The sequence below is a fragment of the Tasmannia lanceolata genome, unplaced genomic scaffold (genome assembly GCF_043159265.1).
Source record: "Tasmannia lanceolata isolate RefF3 unplaced genomic scaffold, GAP_Taslan_0.1 ptg000018l, whole genome shotgun sequence".
NCBI classification, from domain to species: domain Eukaryota; kingdom Viridiplantae; phylum Streptophyta; class Magnoliopsida; order Canellales; family Winteraceae; genus Tasmannia; species Tasmannia lanceolata.
This window is the reverse complement of record NW_027518695.1, coordinates 15,576,972-15,603,058: the sequence shown is the minus strand read 5'-3', so window position 1 is coordinate 15,603,058 and position 26,087 is coordinate 15,576,972. Positions and strand designations below refer to the sequence as shown.

General features: G+C 36.7%; 1 long non-coding RNA gene across 1 annotated transcript; it reads right to left on the bottom strand.

Moving 5' to 3' along the window:
• Window positions 1-12,721: 12,721 nt before the first annotated feature.
• Window positions 12,722-25,444, bottom strand: LOC143849317 (uncharacterized). Its single transcript, XR_013235644.1, has 2 exons — window positions 25,398-25,444; window positions 12,722-12,915 (listed from the first exon to the last, which is right to left on the bottom strand). It is a non-coding gene; the product is annotated as an uncharacterized LOC143849317 (long non-coding RNA).
• Window positions 25,445-26,087: the final 643 nt, after the last annotated feature.

Sequence of the window (26,087 nt, the reverse complement as noted above, 5' to 3'; positions counted from 1 at the left end):
TAAACTCAGAGGTGCCCTTGCAAATTTGAGGTGAGAGCGCGGTCCCATCGGTGAAAATCACCGAAGTGCATTTGTTACTCTTTGACTTTTACCTTCCGCTAATACACTTCGGTGATTTTCACCCAATAGGACCACCCTTTCACCACAAATTTGCAACGGCGCCTGTTAGTTTAGAATCCCTCGTGATTTTTTCCTGTAAACCTTATTATTATGAGAGCCCCGTGGCACGTCCTAACAAATTACTAACCCATATTGTAGTAAAACATACAGATAAAGAAACAAGAAGGTGAAACTCACAAGGGGAGCTTCTCTATTCATTTTATTTATAAAAGCATACAGATAAAAGTAAAGATACAGGAAGGTAAAACTCGTGAGGTGTGCTTCATACAAGAGCACCGTCAGACCTGATGCCCAACTTATTCTCACCTACATAAAAACATACTAAGAGAGACTCCTCTACACCTCACGTCACCCTGCAGTGTTATCCAAGGAAAACACATAAATAGAAATTAGTATGAATTAAATATAATAACAACGCTGACACATAGAGATAGCTGATGAAATTGTGTGGAACCCATGTTGAAAGTCTGCTAGTTTCTGAAATTTGAGCTTCACTTGTTATATAAATGGGGAAATTAGGGTTCAGATTTTATTGTCCCCTAACGCTTGTAGCTTCAAGCATGTAACATTGAAGAGAGGGTTCAAACTTAAAAAATAGGAAAGAAAACCCCCAATCTGAAGTAGAGGATTTTTTTTCTCATTATTTTTTATGTTTTTTCATGTACTTGTGTCCTCTAAAGAGTCTCCCTCCCACTTCTCAACTCATATTTTGCAATTTGGTCTACTAATATTCCATGGAATAATTTTTCATGTTTGTCAAACAAGCTCTCATGTACACATGATTTTGCAAAAGAAATTTAAATCCTTTATTCCAACATTTTCATCCCCTCTTATTTTCCTTTTGCTAAAAATGACTATTTTTCACCAGAACTGGGAAAAGTGAGGTGAAACCATGGTTTAAAATTTCGGTTTCGGTAACCGTTTCGGATCCCGCCGAAATTTCAGTCCGAAATTTGGTATTTTGGTTCGAAATTTTGTAAATGGCGAAAAAATGAAATTTCGGTAAATTTCGGTTTCGGTCCCCACCGAAATTTCGGATTTCGGTCGAAATTGAAAACCATGGGTCAAACATCTTTTTTCTTTTACAAATAATGGATAAAATTGTTTTATAAATGGTATAGTTTAGGGCATTTGTCTAGCTAATTTTTCTCTAAAAATATTTTAAAAAACAAAAATTCCCTTGTTTTCTAGGAAAATCTCATCCCTTGAGTCCCAACCACCCCTTAGTGGCATCTTTACATCCCATTCACAAATAAAAGTAAACTAAAACAATCCTATTTGCTTCTTAAGTAATTAACATTAATTTTTTTTTAAAAAAAAACATAAATATAAAAAGGAGAAGAATTTACTTAGAGCAATCAGTGGAGGGACTGATCTTGTAAGGGATGTTGACACCACATTTGCCGGGGAGTGAGGCTGCCAAACCAAGATTGAGGCCGCGGATGGAGGCGGCCCCGTTCTTTAAGCACCCGCATGCTGTTCGGCGGTCGGGAGTGGTCTTAGCCGCATTATTGAGTAACCGCACGCCATTGCAGCATGCGGGTGGTATGGCCCCACCCGAGCGAAGGTAAGAGAGGCATGGTGAGACGAACGAAATCACCTGGCCACACGTGATAGCCTCCGCAGTGGGAGACCCGAGTAGGATGCATGCCAGCATCACACATGCGAGCATGCGAAGAACTCCAAAGTTAGCCATGGCTGTTTTTCTTTCTTCTCTCTAACAATACACTTGCTTGATAGTAGAAGTGTTGTATCTTTAGCCTCTCCATGGTTGAGTTTATATAGAGAGAGATGTGATTGTCATGTGGGGGAATGGTAGTTGGCCTTATTTATGAACCTCCTCTAGCTTTTTGAAATAACCTCGACTTATGTTGTACGTGGACAAAAAAAATTCCATGAGAAGTAATATTCCATATATAAAAATCAAGGGTTTATAATGTTTGTAATTTTCTTTAAATAAAAGGGGAAATTTTTTTGAAAAAATTCCATGGAAAATAAGTTATCTAAATGCTAGAAGGGTTATAATCATCCAATGAAAAAAATTTTATGGGCAAACCCTATCTACATCTAGGCCCAACAAATGAATGGTTTATATCACCCAAGCCCCCACTGGATTTTTCATTGTACGACCACCATATAAATTCTCAAAAGCATGAAAAAGCTTGCAAATGATATCTCGGATTAGTCTATATAAAAATTTAGAAAAAACCTATTCACAAATAAGCTATCACCTAATCACCATGAATCATGACTAAAAAAATGGTGGGTGCCATTAGCACTGTGGATATGTGAGCGAAAGAGGGTGAAAACACCAAAGGCGGCTAGTTTATTTTCTGAACTTCCAAAGGCGGCCAGTTTTCAATTTTACGCCCTGACACGGCAAAACGACATGTGTCAGACCAAATATAGACCATTTTGCCCTTCCTTGTTCTGCAAGTGGTACACATCACAATCAACATTTTTCCTGCTAATAACGTCTCTTTTTCTACCTGTATTAAATATACCTCCTCGACATCCACAAAATAGAAATCAGGAATAATCTTTGCAGTAGAGGCGAAATTCGACGGCTACAAGGTAAGGTACGACTGGAATGAAGATGGGTGCGCTTGGAAAATACATGGGTGCGAGTGCATTAAAGAAATCTGATTAATATTTTTTGATCTCGAGGCCCACACCTTCGAACTTGATAAATGAAAGAAAGACTTAATCTACGATCTTGAACGATTAATCTACGGGTAGGAACTAGGGTTCGTTTCGACTTAAGTGGAGTTCAGATATTTTTCCGAAATATTCATTTCTCAACATCGCCTTAGCTAGTATCTTCTCCTTTCACCGTCTATAAGCTCAATGATGTATAAAAAAATCAGTTTACAAAAAATTTTAATTTTTATGCTAGTGGGTATCTCTCAATTACATTTCCATTTCTCCTTTCTCTGCTACAAGAAGAAAAATAAAAGGCAATCCTGACAACAATAAGAAAAATAGAAGTAAAGTGTTAACGTCGACGTTAACTTCGACAGAACTGATCACTCACGGCTCATCATGCACACATCATTTACTATAGCCATAAGTGATCAGTTCCGTCGAAGTTAACGTCGACCTAAACTTCGACATTAACGTCGACCTTAACAATTTACTTCTATTTTTTCTTATTGTTGTTTTCATAAAGATTTGCTGGTGACCTTCGTCAAAGGCTACTTCTCGCTCATCCTTTGCAATTGCATATGATCATGTGATGATAGCCATTATTGTTGACTTTTGGGAGATTTGTCTTATTCATTGACCATTGTGCAAACCGCAAAGGATGTGCAAAGGATGAGCGGAAGTACTTTTCTTCGAAGGTAGCTAGCAATAATAATCCAAAGGTGGGTAGCAATAATAATCTCTGGTAAGTACTTAAGTTTTGGAGAAAAATTACGGAAAAAAAGTTATAAATTAGAGAAACTACTGAAAAAATACCAAAAGAGGTACCTTTATAGAAAAATTACCAAGAAACCTACTACGAAAACGCATCAAGATATGAAAATTACGGGGAAAAGGCCCAAAATAAAATATTCCAAACGCACCTATATAAATTCCAATCGTACCCATCACATTGTTCCAAACACAACCTACTTTCTATCTGTCGATTCCCACCTCAACGGCAAAGATTATTGATGTATTTACACTTACATTCACAACGTCGACGTTGACATGAAATGATTTACATTCTTGGTCTGCTCTCATGATACGTTGTATCTATTAGAATACTGTTAAAAAGCCAACGCTGATCGATAATAATAAATTCTGCATGCATATGAACTGTTGATGTATGCTAGGAATAGGTAAATTTCCACTTGCAAGTTCAGAAAAACTCATTTAATTTTCTGTCCAAATGTTTGAGACATTTCTCTAATCTCTACGCCGGTATTCTGTAGTAGTTTGACATTGTAATGGAAGCAGACGTGTTTTTTTTAGTGGCAATCTTTTGGAAGCCTCGTGTAATTGTTTACATCATCAAATGGCTTAAATTTTTTGTTGTGTTCATGTATATCAGTAGAATGCTGTAGGGAACTCTCACAGGCACTGAGTCATAAATATGCACACATGAACTATTGATAAATACTTGATTCATATACATTCTGTACATATCAGTGATTACAAAAACCCATTCAGATTGTTGTCATGTTGTAGATTCCTATTCTCTTATCCATGTTTCTCTATATACTGAGTCTGTGAGATAAAGATTTAATTACCTTGCTTCTTGCTGTTGGTCCTTTCCATTAGAGACAAATTACCTTCCTTCTTGCTGTCTGTACTTTCCTTTAGAGAGATACAACGGAGCTGACTACTGAGAACGCAGAGCTTAAGCTGCGGTTACAAGCTATGGAACAACAAGCTTAGTTGCGTGATGGTAAGTTTCTTTTTCATCTTAAATTGTTCCAGAAATATTGTTAGCATTTAATTTATTGCTCTCATCTTAATTGTTCTTCCTCAAAGTCTGTTTATGGGAATGATGATGTACATGTTGTGTGTGTGTGTGTGTGTGTGTGTGTGTGTGTGTGTGTGTGTGTGTGTCTGTGGGTGCGTGGGTGCGTGGGTGGGTGAGTGGGTGTATGTGGGGGGGAGGGATGGATATTGACAAAATCTTTTATTCTGCCTTTACAGCTATGATGTTTTCTGTTTCCATATATAACTACCTGCATTTGGTGGAATAATCCTATTTTATGTCATGTATTAAGAAGTCATGTAAACTCAAAGAGAAGTAGGGGGGAAATCTTGATGTTTCTGTTTTTAATGATTTTATTTGTGTTTATGCAGTAGTCTTTGTGTTGATGTTTTGGTAGTTACTTCATGTACATAATTCTGCTATATTTATGCAGATAAATTCAACTCTTTAACCGTTGTTTCGATTTTTAATATTAATATAAAAGAAAAACAAAATATTTTGAGGTAACCAGCCTGGATGTATTCAAAGAAAAGAAGAAAGGTGAAGAAAAATAAGGTCAAATAAGGAATTAGGGGCTAACTTAGGACTTCTAGTGTTGGCTTATATATTATTTGATCATGATGAATTATGAAAATGCCACTATGTGATGTGAATAATAGACCATAGATGTAAAGGAAAGTATAAAGAAAACTTTTACTATTCTTGACACTCCCCCTCATTCCGGAGCATGTATTTCACCCATTCCCAATTTGGAACAAATTATAATAATTTGACTTTGACCAATAGCTTTTGTAAAATATCCACCATGTTATCTTTAGATCTCACTAATGTAGTAGATATTAGCCTGCTTACCCACAAAAAAATTGTTATTAGATTGCTAACCTTCTCATGAACAATATGCCAATCTGCTTCAATATGCTTCGTTCTCTAATGGAACATGGCTTACTAGCTATATAGGTGCCTTCCTACTAACCACAAAACATCATCATTGACTTAAGGACTCTAAAACCGGTCTCTTCTGTAAGTCTCCAAACACATCATCTCAGATGCGATGTGAGCCACCGTACTATACTCAAATTCCACACTTGAATGTGCAACATGTACAATACCCAATAGAATAACATTTTCATAAGAATAACATTTTATAAGGGAGATCCTGCACAATCTGCATCAGAAAGAACTTTCCACTCTTCGTGTGACTTGATAATGGGGCAAACACACCTTGTCCTTTTGATGTAGGACTAGGAAGAGAAATAGAAGAAAAGGGAGAATAAGAGAAGACGAAGGGAAGAAAGGGAAAAATAGAAGAAGAAGAGAAGAATTAGAAGTAGAAGAGAAGAGATAGAGGAGAAGTAGAAAAGGAAGAATAGAGGACGAGGAGGAAGAAGAAGAAACCTTTAGAGGGGAGAAGCCAATGAATTCAATTAGTGCAAACTTAAAATCCCTAATACAAGAGGCCTATTTATAAGCAACTGAAATAAAATTCGAAGGAAAATAAAATAAAAGCCCTAAATCTAAATAACATGGAAAATAAAATCCTAGAAATTAAAGAAAATGGAAATAAAATCCTAATGGGCAAATATGCATCCTATTGGCCTACTGTCTGAATCACTTTTATTATTTAACTACCCGTCAAAGCCTTAATACTATTCTCAAAAAGCTTTCAGCAGCCAAATTGAAAAAGAGAAGACAAGGTGAGTTCACCCCATTGTCACAATATGAGGGTGCAATTATCAGTGGCCTTAACAATTTCTATAGTTAAACTAATTTTTTCTACACTTTCAGTTTAAGCAGTTAGTACTTGTGTAGTTATGATAGCATTTTACCTATTTTTATAATTTATTTTAATAATTTTGTTAGTTAAAATAATTGTTTCTGTAGTTTGAGTTTAAGTAGTAACAAAGAAACTTGAGAGACAATCAGGTAGACATGTGACCAATGCACTCACCAACAAAGTACAAATCTAATAAATCATGTTACTTAAAAAAAAAAGTTTAAAAGTAACGATTTCATTGATATCAAATCCAAACAGCAGTCCAGAAAATAGGGACAAGACATCCCTCGGAGTATTTAGAGCAATAAACAGACAAAAATATAAACATAAGCAGTCTCTCCATTTAATCTTCTATATCCACTCTTGATTCCTCTAAAGACTAAATTAACAATCTCCACCCCTTCCTTATCCACCCCATCTTTTTGCGAATTTATCGGGTTGCTCATATGGTGATCTTTTCATGTGTTGGATTTGTGGCCCGATTTTTCCGAACAAGGTCCCTAATTTCTGAAATGATAGCTAGGTTCCAAGGTGATGCAGTATAATCTGGCGTTAGGTGAGCTCTGATACCACGTTGATGTAGCATAGGTATTGCAAGGGAAACTAGTGGTGGTCGGAGATGTTAAAACCTGTTTTAACTAGCAAACACACGATCGAGCAAATAAGATAAGAAATGATAGTGTCATTCAGCTGCCTGTAAACTTGAAAATGTTTTTTTTTTCTTTTTCGAAATGGTGAACTTCAAAATGTTAGCACTTGATTCTTGAAATAAATTCTTGGCTGTATCTAAGTTTTATGGTTGATTGAGCAGAAATTTCACAAATGCTCAGCTGTTAATGGATCTTAACTTCAGATTCTCCACTGTAAGCTTGCTGACAGAGCAAGTATCAAACAGTCCTGACAGTTCTTGCCTTCAGCTGAGGCAACTAAGTAGTGACATCTTCTAAATCTGAAGTTTCTGTGACTAATAAAATTTCACATTTCAGAATAGGTAAAAAACTCTTTTCCCAATGAAACTTGTGAATGTTTCAGCTAATTTTTTTTTGTTGAAAATTGACATTTTATTGAATGCTTAGCGGCTAAATTGAACATTTCAAGTATCAGGACAGTCCTTAAAAGAATTAAGCTGCTACTGTGTAGGGTTCCCAGGCTTGTTTAAATCTCTCGGTTAGAGCCATTTTGTGACAAACTGATTTATAACTGATCACTTCGTCACTCCTAGATGATAAACCACATTCGAATACAAGAGAACTGGATTACAAGCTCTGTGAACAGTCCAGATCAATATACAAACCGAGAAATTCAACTCCTGAAGTAAATCCAGCACAAGGACATGACTTAGAGCAAGCAATCATCCGCCAAAAAAATAATCAGGCAGTCACTGAAGAAATAAGTCGCATTGGTCAGACAATGGGCTGAAAAGGATCAGGCAGCTGTTGCTTCAGATCTTAATCTGCGATCTATGTAATTTGAGCCATTGGATCCTAACAGATCTTCACGTAATATCCCTGGACCTATTACTCTAAATAAAATCATCGGAGATGACTCAAAAGTTTCTCTCTTCCGGTAGAATCTTTTACAAAAGAGTCTAAAATAACACAAAAACAAAAATCATCAGAGAGTCAAATTCTCTCTCTCTCTAGGACCTTTTTAGGGATGATAATCAAAAGTTGTATTTAGATAGAGAACTTCTTGATGGATAATCAGAGGTGTTTTCTTCTTCAAGAAATGTAATTAACAGCCAATAGACCCGGAAGTATACAATCCCAACCAAAATTAATAAAGCCTCTTCTCGCAAGAGGAAAATTTGATCCCAATTTATTTTGGGGAGTGATAAATCGACTCCCGTATATCTTAAATTGATCGCCATGTGTCAATCTCTCTCCTCTTTCTCTCTCTAACCCAGAGGAGAGAGAAAGACACATAGGGAGTCAATTTAAGATATTTAGGAGTCGATTTATCACTGCCCTTTATTTTATGTGTGTGATTCTCTTTTTTCATGCATGTGAAATTTGTTGCAAACATTCTGTTTCTTTGATTGTAAAAGTCACCAATTCAGCCTGATATCTTCATAACATGATGCTTACAAACTTGAATTGATAGAAACTATCCAAATTTGAGGGCGAAAATCTAGCTTCCAAATGACTGTTGCTCAGTCACATGCAACTGCTATCATTGAAACCACCAATCTTTCCACAATTCGACCAGTTTTCTATTGGAATTTTATACAAAATTGAGCTACGAATGAAGGATCTGAAGAATAGTTACTGATCTAATGTTTCCAGTTAAAAATTCAGTCGAAAACACCATGTAATCTAGTCGATCTTACAAAAAATTCAGTCAAAGACAACATGTAGTCAAATCGATCTTGCAGCAAGAGCACAGTCCGGACCAATCTGCACTGTCCTTGATCTTTCTTGATTTTCTTCACCCAATAAGCTCCAATTCTTGCGTGGAGATACAAGATTGATCAAATGTCTGATGAACCTTGCATGAAACAAGGATGGGCTAGTGAGAAGACAAGAAGAGAGGCAGGGATGCCTTGCCTTCAACTTCAAATATTCAAGAACACAAGTGAAATTCCTGCACTGGCAGAAATTTTCCCTCCAAGTGGCGGAATCTTAGGTCTACCTCTATTCAAATTCAAAATCTCAACAAAAACAACAGAAATGAGCTTCTAAGAGCCTTATATAGGCAGCCCATTACAATGAAAAATGACTAATCTAGCCCTACTTAAGCAAGATGGCACATAAGGACAACTACAACAAGGGAAATAACTAAACAATCACTGATACAACTAACCACTGATGAAGCTAAAACAATCCTACACTAAGGATTGTTTGCCAAGGGGATGCTCTTACGTCACCTTGAAACATGTAAAACCCTGATCTGATTCTTGAACCAAGAAAAAAAAAGGACAACACTACCTCTTGTGTTACTATGGTAGAGTTTTCCGTAGTATTTTAGGAGCAAAATCGTGCTTCCTTGTAATATGACTAAGAGAGCTTTTAAATCTCATATAATACATTAGTGCAAATATTCTTCTTAGGATGTATCCTCCAGCTTTTAAATCTCATTATTCCTCGATGGTTTTGGTCATAAAATAGCTGATTTTCGGCTTTTCCTTTCTACATCTGGTAACTAAATTCTGTATCATGCATCATTTTATTCCATGCAAGTCTCTAAAGAAGCACACAAATTTTAATGCTGCAGCCTTGAATGACGTACTGAAACAAGAAGTCCAGAGGATCAAGATCGCAACTGGGGAAGTGTTGAACCACGGCAAATCATACAACATGGGCATACATCACATGCCCTATAATTCATCATTCTTTTCTCTTCCCCAGCAACCAGGCCATCCCAACATCGAAATGCCACAGTACCATTCATCTCACTCTAACAACATTGCTCATCAACAATTGTTCGCTCACTCTCATATGCCTTCAGAAATGATGCAGCAAGACCCCCTTGGCAGATTACAGGGCCTAGAAATTAGCAGAGGTTCGCATATCGTGAAATCCGAAGGCCCTTCAATTTCCGCCAGTGAGAGCAGTAACACGTTCTAACCAGCGAATACTCTATTTCTTATTCAATTAGTTCTTTTATGGCAACCATTTCTTATTTATTTTTAGGGGTTCTTTTTTTGTCAAGCTCTTAGGTTAGGTTGCATAATCAGAGTTCTTTTTATTGTTCAATTGAATTTGTTTTGTGAGTGCTGTAATTTGGGGAATGGAGATCATCTTCCCAACCTTGTATCTCTTTTTGAAATGTGGAAGCTTGCTATGTTGTCTTTAAGAAGAGTAACATTTACTCTTCTCTTCATTCAATTCATGTACTAATTTAACTTATGGGTTCTCTGTCTGAATCTATAGTTTACCATTTTAGTAAACTTGTATTCTTTAGTACATTACCATGAAACTGTTGTTAACCTTGCAATTTTTAATTTTCATCATGTGGGTGCCTGATGAGATTGTGATTTTCCATTGCAACCTGGCACAGATACTTGATAAATACGTCGAGGGACCTTTTATATCGGTATTCAATCGTCTGATACGAGTACTGGTACTTCTATGTTTTGACCTGTTAGAAGTATCTGGTACTGAAGATTGCAACTGTATTGTAGGCTTCAACTGAAGTTTTTACTCCTCTTACTTGCTCTAAACAAGCTTGGGCTGTCTTGCTTCACTTGTCTTCCCGAGTCAGTAAACAGAAAAATTGATGTGCTTAAAAGTGGGACAGGATAACAATAAGCGTACTGAGTCTCAGTGCCTGGATAACAATCCCAAAAGTTTCGAACCTTGGCCACTAATCTATTGGGGTCCTCACCTTCGGTTGTCCCAATCTGAAACGAACAGGGCCTTTGGATTCTGAGAACCGATTGTGAATCCAAACCTGATTATCCTGCTTAAAGCTAGTGAAATTTTGAGTACAACAATCAGCTCTTGACTTAAAATTAAGACCATCTTTGAGTCATATAATCGGTTTCGGACTCAAAATTAAGCCAGTTTTGGACACACAATCGGTTCTCAAAATCCTAAACAAACAGGGCTTGGAGGCTGCCATTTAGGCCATTTTACTTCTGCAATGTTTCTACTTGGAAAATGATGTCATATTACTTTTCTTTCCCTTCTATTTAACCTCTATCTAATGGACCCCCATGTTCTCCCTACTAAGTACAGAGGAGGATTCCCATCTGTATGATCCATATGAAAGAGGAAGCAGAGGTTAAGAGGCAATTTGGTAGCCTCATTATTTCAGAATTTACTAGGGAAATAGGTGAAATGGCTAAAAAAGGGGTAGATATATACCATTTCAAAGACACACAACCACATTTTTAATGACAAGATTTAAAATTAAAGAAATAATTATTTAGGAAAGTGATATCAATGCGAGATGCTAACAATGAGAAAGTGTCATGTGTGCAAAAAATTTCCCTTTCTCTGATTTTGTCTGGTCCCTTTTTTCTTTTTCTTTTTAAATTGACAATTTATTAAGGAAGATGATATTTTCGCCCCCTTTTAACGGGATCTGATGTCAAAAAAGCGTTAATGTTGCCCCGCTGTTTAGTTATAAGGGGGCGAATGTGTACTGGAGAGGCGTGAAAATATCATCTCCCTTTATTAATCTTGAGATGAATGGCTTTGATCATTGAACAAAGTGGGCCCTAACCCTCAAAATATATGCGGTAAGCGGATGATAGAGGATCAAAGACCCAACTGATAATTCCTCTTACAAATAATATTTGAGTAATTGATCAAATTTGTGTTTAATTCTTATAATTCACATTTATTTCAAGAAATGCGAGAATTTTTTATTTAAAGACAATTTTTAAAATTATAACGAGCAATTGAAGTTTCAAAATATTCTCAAGAACTTTTCAACTACTGATAATTATGTGAGAGAGCTTCTAGAAATAGGGGAATCCTGTTTTGTTTTTTTTTTTGTTGGGGAGTGGGGGAAAGGCTTGTTGTACCGTGACACATGTCCAAGAAAAACAAGAAAGGGGACAGAACTAGAAAACAAGAACATGGCTTGAAAAATGGCCACAAATGTTGTTTCCAGCAAAATGTCTAAAATATCTCTATCCTAGGGATAAATTTTCAAAATAATACCTAGCAACCTTGTAGAGAATTTAACTGGGTAGAACTCACCCCTAAAAGCTAGCTGTCAAGAGAGGGTGCTCATTCCCTTATAACCCATCCACATCCCATTTACTTATCCCATGTTGGATTATTTGCTTTTGCGTGGAACCCCAACAATCTCCCCCTCCACGCGGAAGCAACGTTGACCATCTCACCCCTCCACTTGTCAAACCGGGGTCACCACGTCCTAAGCTCTGATACCATTTGTAGGAAATTTAACCAGGTAGAAGTCAAAACTCATCACTAAAAGCTAGCCGGTAGAGGGAGGGTTCCCATTCCCTTATAACCCATCCACATCCCATTTACATCTCCGATGTGAGACTATTTGCTTTTGTGAGAAACCCCAACAAACCTCCCATTGGTGTATATGCCCTTGCAAATTTGAGGTGAGAGGGCGGTCCCATTGGTGAAAATCACCAAAGTGCATTTGTTACTCTTTGATTTTTACCTTCCGCTAATACACTTATGTGCTTTTCACCCAATAAGAGCACTCCTTTCAGCACAAATTTGCAACGGCGCCTGTAAGTTTAGAATCCCTCGTGATTTTTTCTTGTAAACCTTATTATTGTGAGAGCCCCGTGGCACGGGTTTCCTAATAGCCCTTCCTAACAAATTGCTAACCTATATTGAAGTAATGAGGAAAACCTGCTCCCTTGATTTCTGAACCGAGGAAAAGTCAAAAAAAAGGGAGCTTTCTCTCCGCCCTATATGTTTTGACGGTTGGGCACCATATAAGTTCTCAAAAAACAATACAGATAAAGAAACAAGAAGATGAAACTCACAAGGGGAGCTTCTCTATTCATTTTATTTATAAAAGCATACAGATAAAAGTAAAGATACAAGAAGGTAAAACTCGCGAGGTGTGCTTCATACAAGAGCACCCTATGCCCAACTTATTCTCACCTACATAAAAACATACTAAGAGAGACTCCTCTACACCTCACGTCACCCTGCAAGTGTTATCCAAGGAAAACACATAAATAGAAATTAGTATGAATTAAATATAATAACAACGCTGACACATAGAGATAGCTGATGAAATTGTGTGGAACCCATGTTGAAAGTCTGCTAGTTTCTGAAATTTGAGCTTCACTTGTTATATAAATGGGAAAATTAGGGTTTCAGATTTTTATTGTCCCCTAACGCTTTGTAGCTTCAAGCATGTAACATTGAAGAGAGGGTTCAAACTTAAAATTAGGAAAGAAAACCCCCAATTTGAAGAAAACCCTCTTCTCAACCTATATTTTGCAATTTGGTCTACTAATATTCCATGGAATAATTTTTCATGTTTGTCAAACAAGCCCTTATGTACACATGATTTTGCAAAAGAAATTTAAATCCTTTATTCCAACATTTTCATCCCCTCCTATTTTCCTTTTGCTAAAAATGACTATTTTTCACCAGAACTAGGAAAAGTGAGGTGAAACCATGGTTTAAAATTTCGGTTTCATTAACCGTTTCGGATCCCACCGAAATTTCGGCGAAATCCGAAATTTCAGTCCCAAATTTGGTAATTTGGTTCGAAATTTCGGACCAAAATTTTGTAACACTTTTTTTAAAAAAATAAATAATGGCATTTAATCAAAATTTCTGACCGAAATTACAGAAATTTCGGTCCGAAATTTGGTAAATGGGGAAAAATGAAATTTTGGTAAATTTCGGTTTCCGTCCCCACCGAAATCTGAGATTTCGGTCCGAAATTTCTGATTTCGGTCGATATTTAAAACCATGGGTGAAACATCTTTTTTTCTTTTACAAATAATGGATAAAATTATTTTATAAATGGTATCGTTAAGGGCTATTTGGATGCAGGGGAAATTTTCCTTCCAAAAAGAGTTTTCCAGCATTTGTCAAGCTAATTTTTCTCTAAAAATATTTTTAAAAACAAAAATTCCCCTGTTTTCTAGGAAAATCTCATCCCTTGAGTCCCAACCACCCCTTAGTGGCATCTTTACATCCCATTCACAAATAAAAGTAAACTAAAACATAAATATAAAAAGGAGAAGAATTTACTTAGAGCAATCAGTGGAGGGACTGATCTTGTAAGGGATGTTGACACCACATTTGCCGGGGAGTGAGGCTGCCAAACCAAGATTGAGGCCGGGGATGGAGGCGGCCCCGCTCTTTAAGCACCCGCATGCTGTTCGGCGGTCGGGAGTGGTCTTAGCCGCATTATTGAGTGACCGCACGCCATTGCAGCATGCGGGTGGTATGGCCCCACCCGAGCGAAGGTAAGAGAGGCATGGTGAGACGAACGAAATCACCTGGCCACACGTGATAGCCTCCGCAGTGGGAGACCCGAGTAGGATGCATGCCAGCATCACACATGCGAGCATGCGAAGAACTCCAAAGTTAGCCATGGCTGTTTTTCTTTCTTCTCTCTAACAATACACTTGCTTGATAGTAGAAGTGTTGTATCTTTAGCCTCTCCATGGTTGAGTTTATATAGAGAGAGAGAGAGATGTGATTGTCATGTGGGGGAATGGTAGTTGGCCTTATTTATGAACCTCCTCTAGCTTTTTGAAATAACCTCGACTTATGTTGTACGCGGAAAAAAAAAATTTCCATGAGAAGTAATATTCCATATATAGGAATCTAGGGTTTATAATGTTTGTAATTTTCTTTAAATAAAAGGGGAAATTTTTTTGAAAAAAATCCATGGAAAGTAAGTTATCTAAATGCTAGAAGGGTTATAATCATCCAATGAAAAAAAATTTATGGGCAAACCCTATCTACATCAAGGCCCAACAAATGAATGGTTTATATCACCCAAGCCCCCACTGTTTTTTTTTCGTTGTACGACCACCATATAAATTCTCAAAAGCATGAAAAAGCTTGCAAATGATATCTCGGATTAGTCTATAAAAAATTTAAAAAAAAACCTATTCACAAATAAGCTATCACCTAATCACCATGAATCATGACTAATAAAATGATGGGTGCCATTAGCACTGTGGAGATGTGAGCGAAAGAGGGTGAAAACACCAATGGCGGCTAGTTTATTTTCTGAACTTCCAAAGGCGGCCAGTTTTCAACTTTACGCCCTGACACGGCAAAAGGACATGTGTCAGACCAAATATAGACCATTTTGCCCTTCCGTGTTCTGCAAGTGGTACACATCACAATCAACATTTTTCCTGCTAATAACGTCTCGTTTTCTACCTATACCTCATCGACATCCACAAAATAGAAATCAGGAATAATCTTTGCCGTAGAGGCGGAAGTCGACGGCTACAAGGTAAGGTACGACTGGAATGAAGATGGGTGCGATCGGAAAATACATAGGTGCGAGTGCATTAAAGAAATCTGATTAATATTTTATGATCTCGAGGCCCACACCTTCGAACTTGATAAATGAAAGAAAGACTTAATCTACGATGTTGAACGATTAATCTACGGGTAGGAACTAGGGTTCGTTTTGACTTAAGTGGAGTTCAGATATTTTTCTGAAATGTTCATTTCTCAACATCGCCTTAGCTAGTATCTTCTCCTTTCACCGTCTATAAGCCCAACGATGTATAAAAAAATCAGTTTCACAAAAAATTTTAATTTTTATGCTAGTGGATATCCCTCAATTACATTTCCATTTCTCCCTTCTCTACTACAAGAAGAAAAATAAAAGGCAACCCTAACAACAATAAGAAAAATAGAAGTAAATTGTTAACGTCGACGTTAACTTCGACAGAACTGATCACTCACGGCTCATCATGCACAAATCATTTACTATAGCCATAAGTGATCAGTTCTGTCGAAGTTAACGTCGACCTTAACTACATCAACCTTAACTACGACATTAACATCGACCTTAACAATTTACTTCTAATTTTCTTATTGTTGTTTTCATAAAGATTTGCTAGTGATCTTCGCCAAAGGCTACTTCGCGCCCATCCTTTGCAATTGCATATGATCATGTGATGATAGCCATTATTGTTGACTTTTGGGAGATTTGTATTATTCATTGACCATTGTGCAAACTGCAAAGGATGTGCAAAGGATGTGCGGAAGTACTTTTCTTCGAAGGTAGCTAGCAATAATAATCCAAAGGTGAGTAGCAATAATAATCGCTGGTAAGTACTTAAGTTTTGGAGAAAAATTACGGAAAAAAGGTTAAAATTAGAGAAACTACTGAAAAAATACCAAAAGATGTACCTTTATAGAAAAATTACCGAAAAACCTACTAAGAAAACGCATCAAGATATCAAAATTACGGGGAAAAGGCCCAAAATAAAATATTCCAAACACACCTATATAAATTTAGATCGCACCCATCACATTATTCCAAACACACCCTACTTTGTATCTGTCGATTCCCGCCTCAACGGCAAAGATTATTGATGTATTTACACTTACATTCACAACGTCGACGTTGACATGAAATGATTTACATTCTTGGTCTACTCTCATGATACGTTGTATCTATTAGAATACTGTTAAAAAGCCAACGTTGATCGATAATAATAAATTCTGCATGCGTATGAATTGTTGATGTATGCTAGGAATAGGTAAATTTCCACTTGCAAGTTCAGAAAAACTCATTTAATTTTCTGTCCAAATGTTTGAGACATTTCTCTAATCTCTATGCCGGTATTCTGTAGTAGTTTGACATTGTAATGGAAGCAGACGTGTTTTTTTCAGTGGCAATCTTTTGGAAGCCTCGTGTTATTGTTTACATCATCAAATGGCTTAAATGCTTTGTTGTGTTCATGTATATCAGTAGAATGCTGTAGGGAACTCTCACAGGCACTGAGTCATAAATATGCACACATGAACTATTGATAAATACTTGATTCATATACATTCTGTACATATCAGTGATTACAAAAACACATTCAGATTGTTGTCATGTTGTAGATTCCTATTCTCTTATCCATGTTTCTCTATATACTGTGAGTCTGTGAGGTAAAGATTTAATTACCTTGCTTCTTGCTGTTGGTCCTTTCCATTAGAGAGAAATTACCTTGCTTCTTGCTGTCTGTACTATCCTTTAGAGAGATACAACGGGGCTGACTACTGAGAACGCAGAGCTTAAGCTGCGGTTACAAGCTATGGAACAACAAGCTCAGTTGCGTGATGGTAAGTTTCTTTTTCATCTTAAATTGTTCCAGAAATATTGTTAGCATTTAATTTATTGCTCTCATCTTAATTGTTCCTCCCCAAAGTCTGTTTATGGGAATGATGATGTACATGTTTTGTATGTGTGTGTGTGTGTGTGTGTGTGTGTGCGGGGGGGGGGGGGGGGGGGGTGTGAGGGGGAGGGATGGATATTGACAAAATCTTTTATTCTGCCTTTACAGCTATGATGTTTTCTGTTTCCATATATAACTACATGCATTTGGTGGAATAATCCTATTTTATGTCATGTATTAAGAAGTCATGTAAAGTCAAAGAGAAGTAGGGGGGAAATCTTGATGTTTCTGTTTTTAATGATTTTATTTGTGTTTATGCAGTAGTCTTTGTGTTGATGTTTTTGTAGTTACTTCATGTACATAATTCTGCTATATTTATGAAGATAAATTCAACTCTTTAACCGTTGTTTCGATTTTTAATATTAATATAAAAGAAAAACAAAATATTTTGAGGTAACCAGCCTGGATGTATTCAAAGAAAAGAAGAAAGGTGAAGAAAAATAAGGTCAAATAAGGAATTAGGGGCTAACTTAGGACATCTAGTGTTGGCTTATATATTATTTGATCATGATGAATTATGAAAATGCCACTATGTGATGTGAATAATACACCATAGATGTAAAGGAAAGTATAAAGAAAACTTTTACTATTCTTGACACTCCCCCTCATTCCGGAGCATGTATTTCACCCATTCCCAATTTGGAACAAATTATAATAATTTGACTTTGACCAATAGCTTTTGTAAAATATCCACCATGTTATCTTTAGATCTCACTAATGTAGTAGATATTAGCCTGCTTACCCACAAAAAAATTGTTATTAGATTGCTAACCTTCCCACGAACAATATGCCAATCTGCTTCAACATGCTTCGTTCTCTAATGGACCATTGCTTACTAGCTATATAGGTGCCTTCCTACTAACCACAAAACATCATCATTGACTTAACGTCTCTAAAACCGGTCTCTTCTGTAAGTCTCCAAACACATCATCTCAGATGCGATGTGAGCCACCGTACTATACTCAAATTCCACACTTGAATGTGACACATGTACAATACCCAATAGAATAACATTTTCATAAGGGAGATCCTGCACAATCTGCATCAGAAAGAACTTTCCACTCTTAGTGTGACTTGATAATGGGGCAAACACACCTTGTCCTTTTGATGTAGGACTAGAAAGAGAAATAGAAGAAAAGGGAGAATAAGAGAAGACGAAGGGAAGAAGAGAAGACTTAGAAGTAGAAGAGAAGAGATAGGGGAGAAGTAGAAAAAGAAGAATAGAGGAGGAAGAGGAAGAAGAAGAAACCTTTAGAGGGGAGAAGCCAATGAATTCAATTAGTGCAAACTTAAAATCCCTAATACAAGAGGCCTATTTATAAGCAACTGAAATAAAATTCGAAGGAAAATAAAATAAAAGCTCAAAATCTAAATAACATGGAAAATAAAATCCTAGAAATTAAAGAACATGGAAATAAAACCCTAATGGGCAAATATGCCTCTTATTGGCCTACTGTTTGAATCACTTTTATTATTTAACTACCCGTCAAAGCCTTATTACTATTCTCAAAAAGCTGTCAGAAGCCAAATTGAAAAGGAGAAGACAAGGTTTGTTCACCCCATTGTCACAATATGAGGGTGCAAATATCAGTGGCCTTAATAATTTCTATAGTTAAACTAATTTTTTCTACACTTTTAGTTTAAGCAGTTAGTACTTGTGTAGTTATGATAGCATTTTACCTATTTTTATAATTTATTTTAATAATTTTGTTAGTTAAAATAATTGTTTCTGTAGTTTTAGTTCAAGTAGTTACAAAGAAACTTGAGAGACAATCAGGTAGACATGTGACCAATGCGCTCACCAACAAAGTACAAATCTAATAAATCATGTTACTTAAAAAAATAATTAAAAAGTAACAATTTCATTGATATCAAATCCAAACAGCAGTCCAGAAAATAGGGACAAGAAATCCCTCAGAGTATTTATAGCAATAAACAGACAAAAACATAAACATAAGCAGTCTCTCCATTTAGTCTTCTATATCCACTCTCGATTCCTCTAAAGACTAAATTAACAATCTCCACCCCTTCCTTTTCCACCCCATCTTTTTGCGAATTTATCGGGTTGCTCATATGGTGATCTTTTCATGTGTTGGATTTGTGGCCCGATTTTTCCGAACAAGGTCCCTAATTTCTGAAATGATAGCTAGGTTCCAAGGTGATGCAGTATAATCTGGCGTTAGGTGAGCTCTGATACCACGTTGATGTAGCATAGGTATTGCAAGGGAAACTAGTGGTGGTCGGAGATGTTAAAACCTGTTTTAACTAGCAAACACACGATCGAGCAAATAAGATAAGAAATGATAGTGTCATTCAGCTGCCTGTAAACTTCAAAATGTTAGAACTTGATTCTTGAAATAAATTCTTGGGTGTATCTAAGTTTTATGGTTGATTGAGCAGAAATTTCACAAATGCTCAGCTGTTAATGGATCTTAACTTCAGATTCTCCACTGTAAGCTTGCTGACAGAGCAAGTATCAAACAGTCCTGACAGTTCTTGCCTTCAGCTGAGGCAACTAAGTAGTGACATCTTCTAAATCTGAAGTTTCTGTGACTAATAAAATTTCACATTTCAGAATAGGTAAAAAACTCTTTTCCCAATGAAACTTGTGAATGTTTCAGCTAATTTTTTTTTGTTGAAAATTGACATTTTATTGAATGCTTAGCGGCTAAATTGAACATTTCAAGTATCAGGACAGTCCTTAAAAGAATTAAGCTGCTACTGTGTAGGGTTCCCAGGCTTGTTTAAATCTCTCGGTTAGAGCCATTTTGTGACAAACTGATTTATAACTGATCACTTCGTCAATCCTAGATGATAAACCACATTCGAATACAAGAGAACTGGATTACAAGCTCTGTGAACAGTCCAGATCAATATACAAACCGAGAAATTCAACTCCTGAAGTAAATCCAGCACAAGGACATGACTTAGAGCAAGCAATCATCCGCCAAAAAAATAATCAGGCAGTCACTGAAGAAATAAGTCGCATTGGTCAGACAATGGGCTGAAAAGGATCAGGCAGCTGTTGCTTCAGATCTTAATCTGCGATCTATGTAATTTGAGCCATTGGATCCTAACAGATCTTCACGTAATATCCCTGGATCTATTAGTCTAAATAAAATCATCGGAGATGACTCAAAAGTTTCTCTCTTCCGGTAGAATCTTTTACAAAAGAGTCTAAAATAACTCAAAAACAAAAATCATCAGAGAGTCAAATTCTCTCTCTCTCTAGGACCTTTTTAGGGATGATAATCAAAAGTTGTATTTAGATAGAGAACTTCTTGATGGATAATCAGAGGTGTTTTCTTCTTCAAGAAATGTAATTAACAGCCAATAGACCCGGAAGTATACAATCCCGACCAAAATTAATAAAGCCTCTTCTTTCAAGAGGAAAATTTGATCCCAATTTATTTTGGGGAGTGATAAATCGACTCCCGTATATCTTAAATTGATCGCCATGTGTCAATCTCTCTCCTCTTTCTCTCTCTAACCCAGAGGTGAGAGAAAGACACATAGGGAGTCAATTTAAGATATTTAGGAGTCGATTTATCACTGCCCTTTATTTTATGTGTGTGATTCTCTTTTTTCATGCATGTGAAATTTGTTGCGAACATTCTGTTTCTTTGATTGTAAAAGTCACCAATTCAGCCTGATATCTTCATAACATCATGCTTACAAACTTGAATTGATAGAAACTATCCAAATTTGAGGGCGAAAATCTAGCTTCCAAATGACTGTTGCTCAGTCACATGCAACTGCTATCATTGAAACCACCAATCTTTCCACAATTCGACCAGTTTTCTATTTGAATTTTATACAAAATTGAGCTACGAATGAAGGATCTGAAGAATAGTTACTGATCTAATGTTTCCAGTTAAAAATTCAGTCGAAAACACCATGTAATCTAGTCGATCTTACAAAAAATTCAGTCAAAGACAACATGTAGTCAAATCGATCTTGCAGCAAGAGCACAGTCCGGAACAATCTGCACTGTCCTTGATCTTTCTTGATTTTCTTCACCCAATAAGCTCTAATTCTTGCGTGGAGATACAAGATTGATCAAATGTCTGATGAACCTTGCATGAAACAAGGATGGGCTAGTGAGAAGACAAGAAGAGAGGCAGGGATGCCTTGCCTTCAACTTCAAATATTCAAGAACACAAGTGAAATTCCTGCACTGGCAGAAATTTTCCCTCCAAGTGGCGGAATCTTAGGTCTACCTCTATTCAAATTCAAAATCACAACAAAAACATTAGAAATGAGCTTCTAAGGGCCTTATATAGGCAGCCCATTACAATGAAAAATGACTAATCTAGCCCTACTTAAGCAAGATGGCACATAAGGACAACTACAACAAGGGAAATAACTAAACAATCACTGATACAACTAACCACTGATGAAGCTAAAACAATCCTACACTAAGGATTGTTTGCCAAGGGGATGCTCTTACGTCACCTTGAAACATGTAAAACCCTGATCTGATTCTTGAACCAAGAAAAAAAAAGGACAACACTACCTCTTGTGTTACTATGGTAGAGTTTTCCGTAGTATTTTAGGAGCAAAATCGTGCTTCCTTATAATATGACTAAGAGAGCTTTTAAATCTCATATAATACATTAGTGCAAATATTCTTCTTAGGATGTATCCTCCAGCTTTTAAATCTCATTATTCCTCGATGGTTTTGGTCATAAAATAGCTGATTTTCGGCTTTTCCTTTCTACATCTGGTAACTAAATTCTGTATCATGCATCATTTTATTCCATGCAAGTCTCTAAAGAAGCACACAAATTTTAATGCTGCAGCCTTGAATGACGTACTGAAACAAGAAGTCCAGAGGATCAAGATCGCAACTGGGGAAGTGTTGAACCACGGCAAATCATACAACATGGGCATACATCACATGCCCTATAATTCATCATTCTTTTCTCTTCCCCAGCAACCAGGCCATCCCAACATCGAAATGCCACAGTACCATTCATCTCACTCTAACAACATTGCTCATCAACAATTGTTCGCTCACTCTCATATGCCTTCAGAAATGATGCAGCAAGACCCCCTTGGCAGATTACAGGGCCTAGAAATTAGCAGAGGTTCGCATATCGTGAAATCCGAAGGCCCTTCAATTTCCGCCAGTGAGAGCAGTAACACGTTCTAACCAGCGAATACTCTATTTCTTATTCAATTAGTTCTTTTATGGCAACCATTTCTTATTTATTTTTAGGGGTTCTTTTTTTGTCAAGCTCTTAGGTTAGGTTGCATAATCAGAGTTCTTTTTATTGTTCAATTGAATTTGTTTTGTGAGTGCTGTAATTTGGGGAATGGAGATCATCTTCCCAACCTTGTATCTCTTTTTGAAATGTGGAAGCTTGCTATGTTGTCTTTAAGAAGAGTAACATTTACTCTTCTCTTCATTCAATTCATGTACTAATTTAACTTATGGGTTCTCTGTCTGAATCTATAGTTTACCATTTTAGTAAACTTGTATTCTTTAGTACATTACCATGAAACTGTTGTTAACCTTGCAATTTTTAATTTTCATCATGTGGGTGCCTGATGAGATTGCGATTTTCCATTGCAACCTGGCACAGATACTTGATAAATACTTTGAGGACCTTTTATATCGGTATTCAATCGTCTGATACGAGTACTTCGAGGACCTTTTTGACCTGTTAGAAGTATCTGGTACTGAAGATTGCAACTGTATTGTAGGCTTCAACTGAAATTTTTATTCCTCTTACTTGCTCTAAACAAGCTTGGGCTGTCTTGCTTCACTTGTCTTCCTGAGTCAGTAAACAGAAAAATTGATGTGCTTAAAAGGGGGACTGGATAACAATAAGCGTACTGAGTCTCAGTGCCTGGATAACAATCCCAAAAGTTTCAAACCTTGGCCACTAATCTATTGGGGTCCTCACCTTCGGTTGTCCCAATCTGAAACGAACAGGGCCTTTGGATTCTGAGAAGCGATTGTGAATCCAAACCTGATTATCCTGCTTAAAACTAGTGAAATTTTGAGTACAACAATCAGCTCTTGACTTAAAATTAAGACCATCTTTGAGTCATATAATCGGTTTCGGACTCAAAATTAAGCCAGTTTTGGACACACAATCGGTTCTCAAAATCCTAAACAAACAGGGCTTGGAGGCTGCCATCTAGGCCATTTTACTTCTGCAATGTTTCTACTTGGAAAATGATGTCATATTACTTTTCTTTCCCTTCTATTTAACCTCTATCTAATGGACCCCCATGTTCTCCCTACTAAGTACAGAGGAGGATTCCCATCTGTATGATCCATATGAAAGAGGAAGCAGAGGTTAAGAGGCAATTTGGTAGCCTCATTATTTCAGAATTAACTAGGGGAAATAGGTGAAATGGCTAAAAAAGGGGTAGATATATACCATTTCAAAGACACACAACCACATTTTTAATGACAAAATTTAAAATTAAAGAAATAATTATTTAGGAAAGTGATATCAATGCGAGATGCTAACAATGAGAAAGTGTCATGTGTGCAAAAAATTTCCCTTTCTCTGATTTCCCTACGTTACTTGTGATAGTGGGACGAGAACCTATTTGTCTGGTCGCCCTCTTTTTTCTTTTTCTTTTTAAATTGACAATTTATTAAGGGAGATGATATTTTCACCCCTCTGCAGTACGCATTCGCCCCCTTTTAACGTGATCTGATGTCAAAAAAGCGTTAATGTTGCCCCGCTGTTTAGTTATAAGGGGGCGAATGTGTACTGCAGAGGCGTGAAAATATCATCTCCCTTTATTAATCTTGAAATGAATAGGTGGGGGACAAGTTGTCCCTTCCCAATTACAAGAAGAGGATCAACTGATAATTCCTCTTACAAATAATATTTGAGTAATTGATCAAATTTGTGTTTAATTCTGATAATTCACATTTATTTCAAGAAATGTGAGAATTTTTTATTTAAAGACAATTTTTAAAATTATAACGAGCAATTGAAGTTTCAAAATATTCTCAAGAACTTTTCAACTACTGATAATTATGTGAGAGAGCTTCTAGAAATAGGGGAATCCTGTTTTGTTTTTTTTTTTGTTGGGGAGTGGGGGAAAGGCTTGTTGTACCGTGACACATGTCCAAGAAAAACAAGAAAGGGGACAGAACTAGAAAACAAGAACATGGCTTGAAAAATGGCCACAAATGTTGTTTCCAGCAAAATGTCTAAAATATCTCTATCCTAGGGATAAATTTTCAAAATAATACCTAGCAACCTTGTAGAGAATTTAACTGGGTAGAACTCACCCCTAAAAGCTAGCTGTCAAGAGAGGGTGCCCATTCCCTTATAACCCATCCACATCTCATTTACTTATCCCATGTTGGACTATTTGCTTTTGCGTGGAACCCCAACAATCTCCCCCTCCACGCGGAAGCAACGTTGACCATCTCACCCCTCCACTTGTCAAACCGGGGTCACCACGCCCTAAGCTCTGATACCATTTGTAGGAAATTTAACCAGGTAGAAGTCAAAACTCATCACTAAAAGCTAGCCGGTAGAGGGAGGGTTCCCATTCCCTTATAACCCATCCACATCCCATTTACATCTCCGATGTGAGACTATTTGCTTTTTTGAGAAACCCCAACAAACCTCCCATTGGTGTATATGTGATTTATGAGGGATTATAAACTCAGAGTTGCCCTTGCAAATTTGAGGTGAGAAGGCGGTCCCATTGGTGAAAATCACCGAAGTGCATTTGTTACTCTTTGATTTTTACCTTCCGCCAATACACTTATGTGCTTTTCACCCAATAAGAGCACCCCTTTCAGCACAAATTTGCAACTGCGCCTGTAAGTTTAGAATCCCTCGTGATTTTTTCCTGTAAACCTTATTATTATGAGAGCCCCGTGGCACGGGTTTCCTAATAGCCCTTCCTAACAAAAAAACATACAGATAAAGAAACAAGAAGATGAAACTCACAAGGGGAGCTTCTCTATTCATTTTATTTATAAAAGCATACAGATAAAAGTAAAGATACAGGAAGGTAAAACTCGTGAGGTGTGCTTCATACAAGAGCACCGTCAGACCTATATGTTTTGACGGTTGGGCACCATATAAGTTCTCAAAAAACAATACAGATAAAGAAACAAGAAGATGAAACTCACAAGGGGAGCTTCTCTATTCATTTTATTTATAAAAGCATACAGATAAAAGTAAAGATACAAGAAGGTAAAACTCGCGAGGTGTGCTTCATACAAGAGCACCCTATGCCCAACTTATTCTCACCTACATAAAAACATAATAAGAGAGACTCCTCTACACCTCACGTCACCCTGCAAGTGTTATCCAAGGAAAACACATAAATAGAAATTAGTATGAATTAAATGTAATAACAACGCTGACACATAGAGATAGCTGATGAAATTGTGTGGAACCCATGTTGAAAGTCTGCTAGTTTCTGAAATTTGAGCTTCACTTGTTATATAAATGGGAAAATTAGGGTTTCAGATTTTTATTGTCCCCTAACGCTTTGTAGCTTCAAGCATGTAACATTGAAGAGAGGGTTCAAACTTAAAATTAGGAAAGAAAACCCCCAATTTGAAGAAAACCCTCTTCTCAACCTATATTTTGCAATTTGGTCCCATGGAATAATTTTTCATGTTTGTCAAACAAGCCCTTATGTACACATGATTTTGCAAAAGAAATTTAAATCCTTTATTCCAACATTTTCATCCCCTCCTATTTTCCTTTTGCTAAAAATGACTATTTTTCACCAGAACTAGGAAAAGTGAGGTGAAACCATGGTTTAAAATTTCGGTTTCATTAACCGTTTCGGACCCCACCGAAATTTCGGCGAAATCCGAAATTTCAGTCCCAAATTTGGTAATTTGGTTCGAAATTTCTGACCAAAATTTTGTAACACTTTTTTAAAATAAATAAATAATGGCATTTAATCAAAATTTCTTACCGAAATTT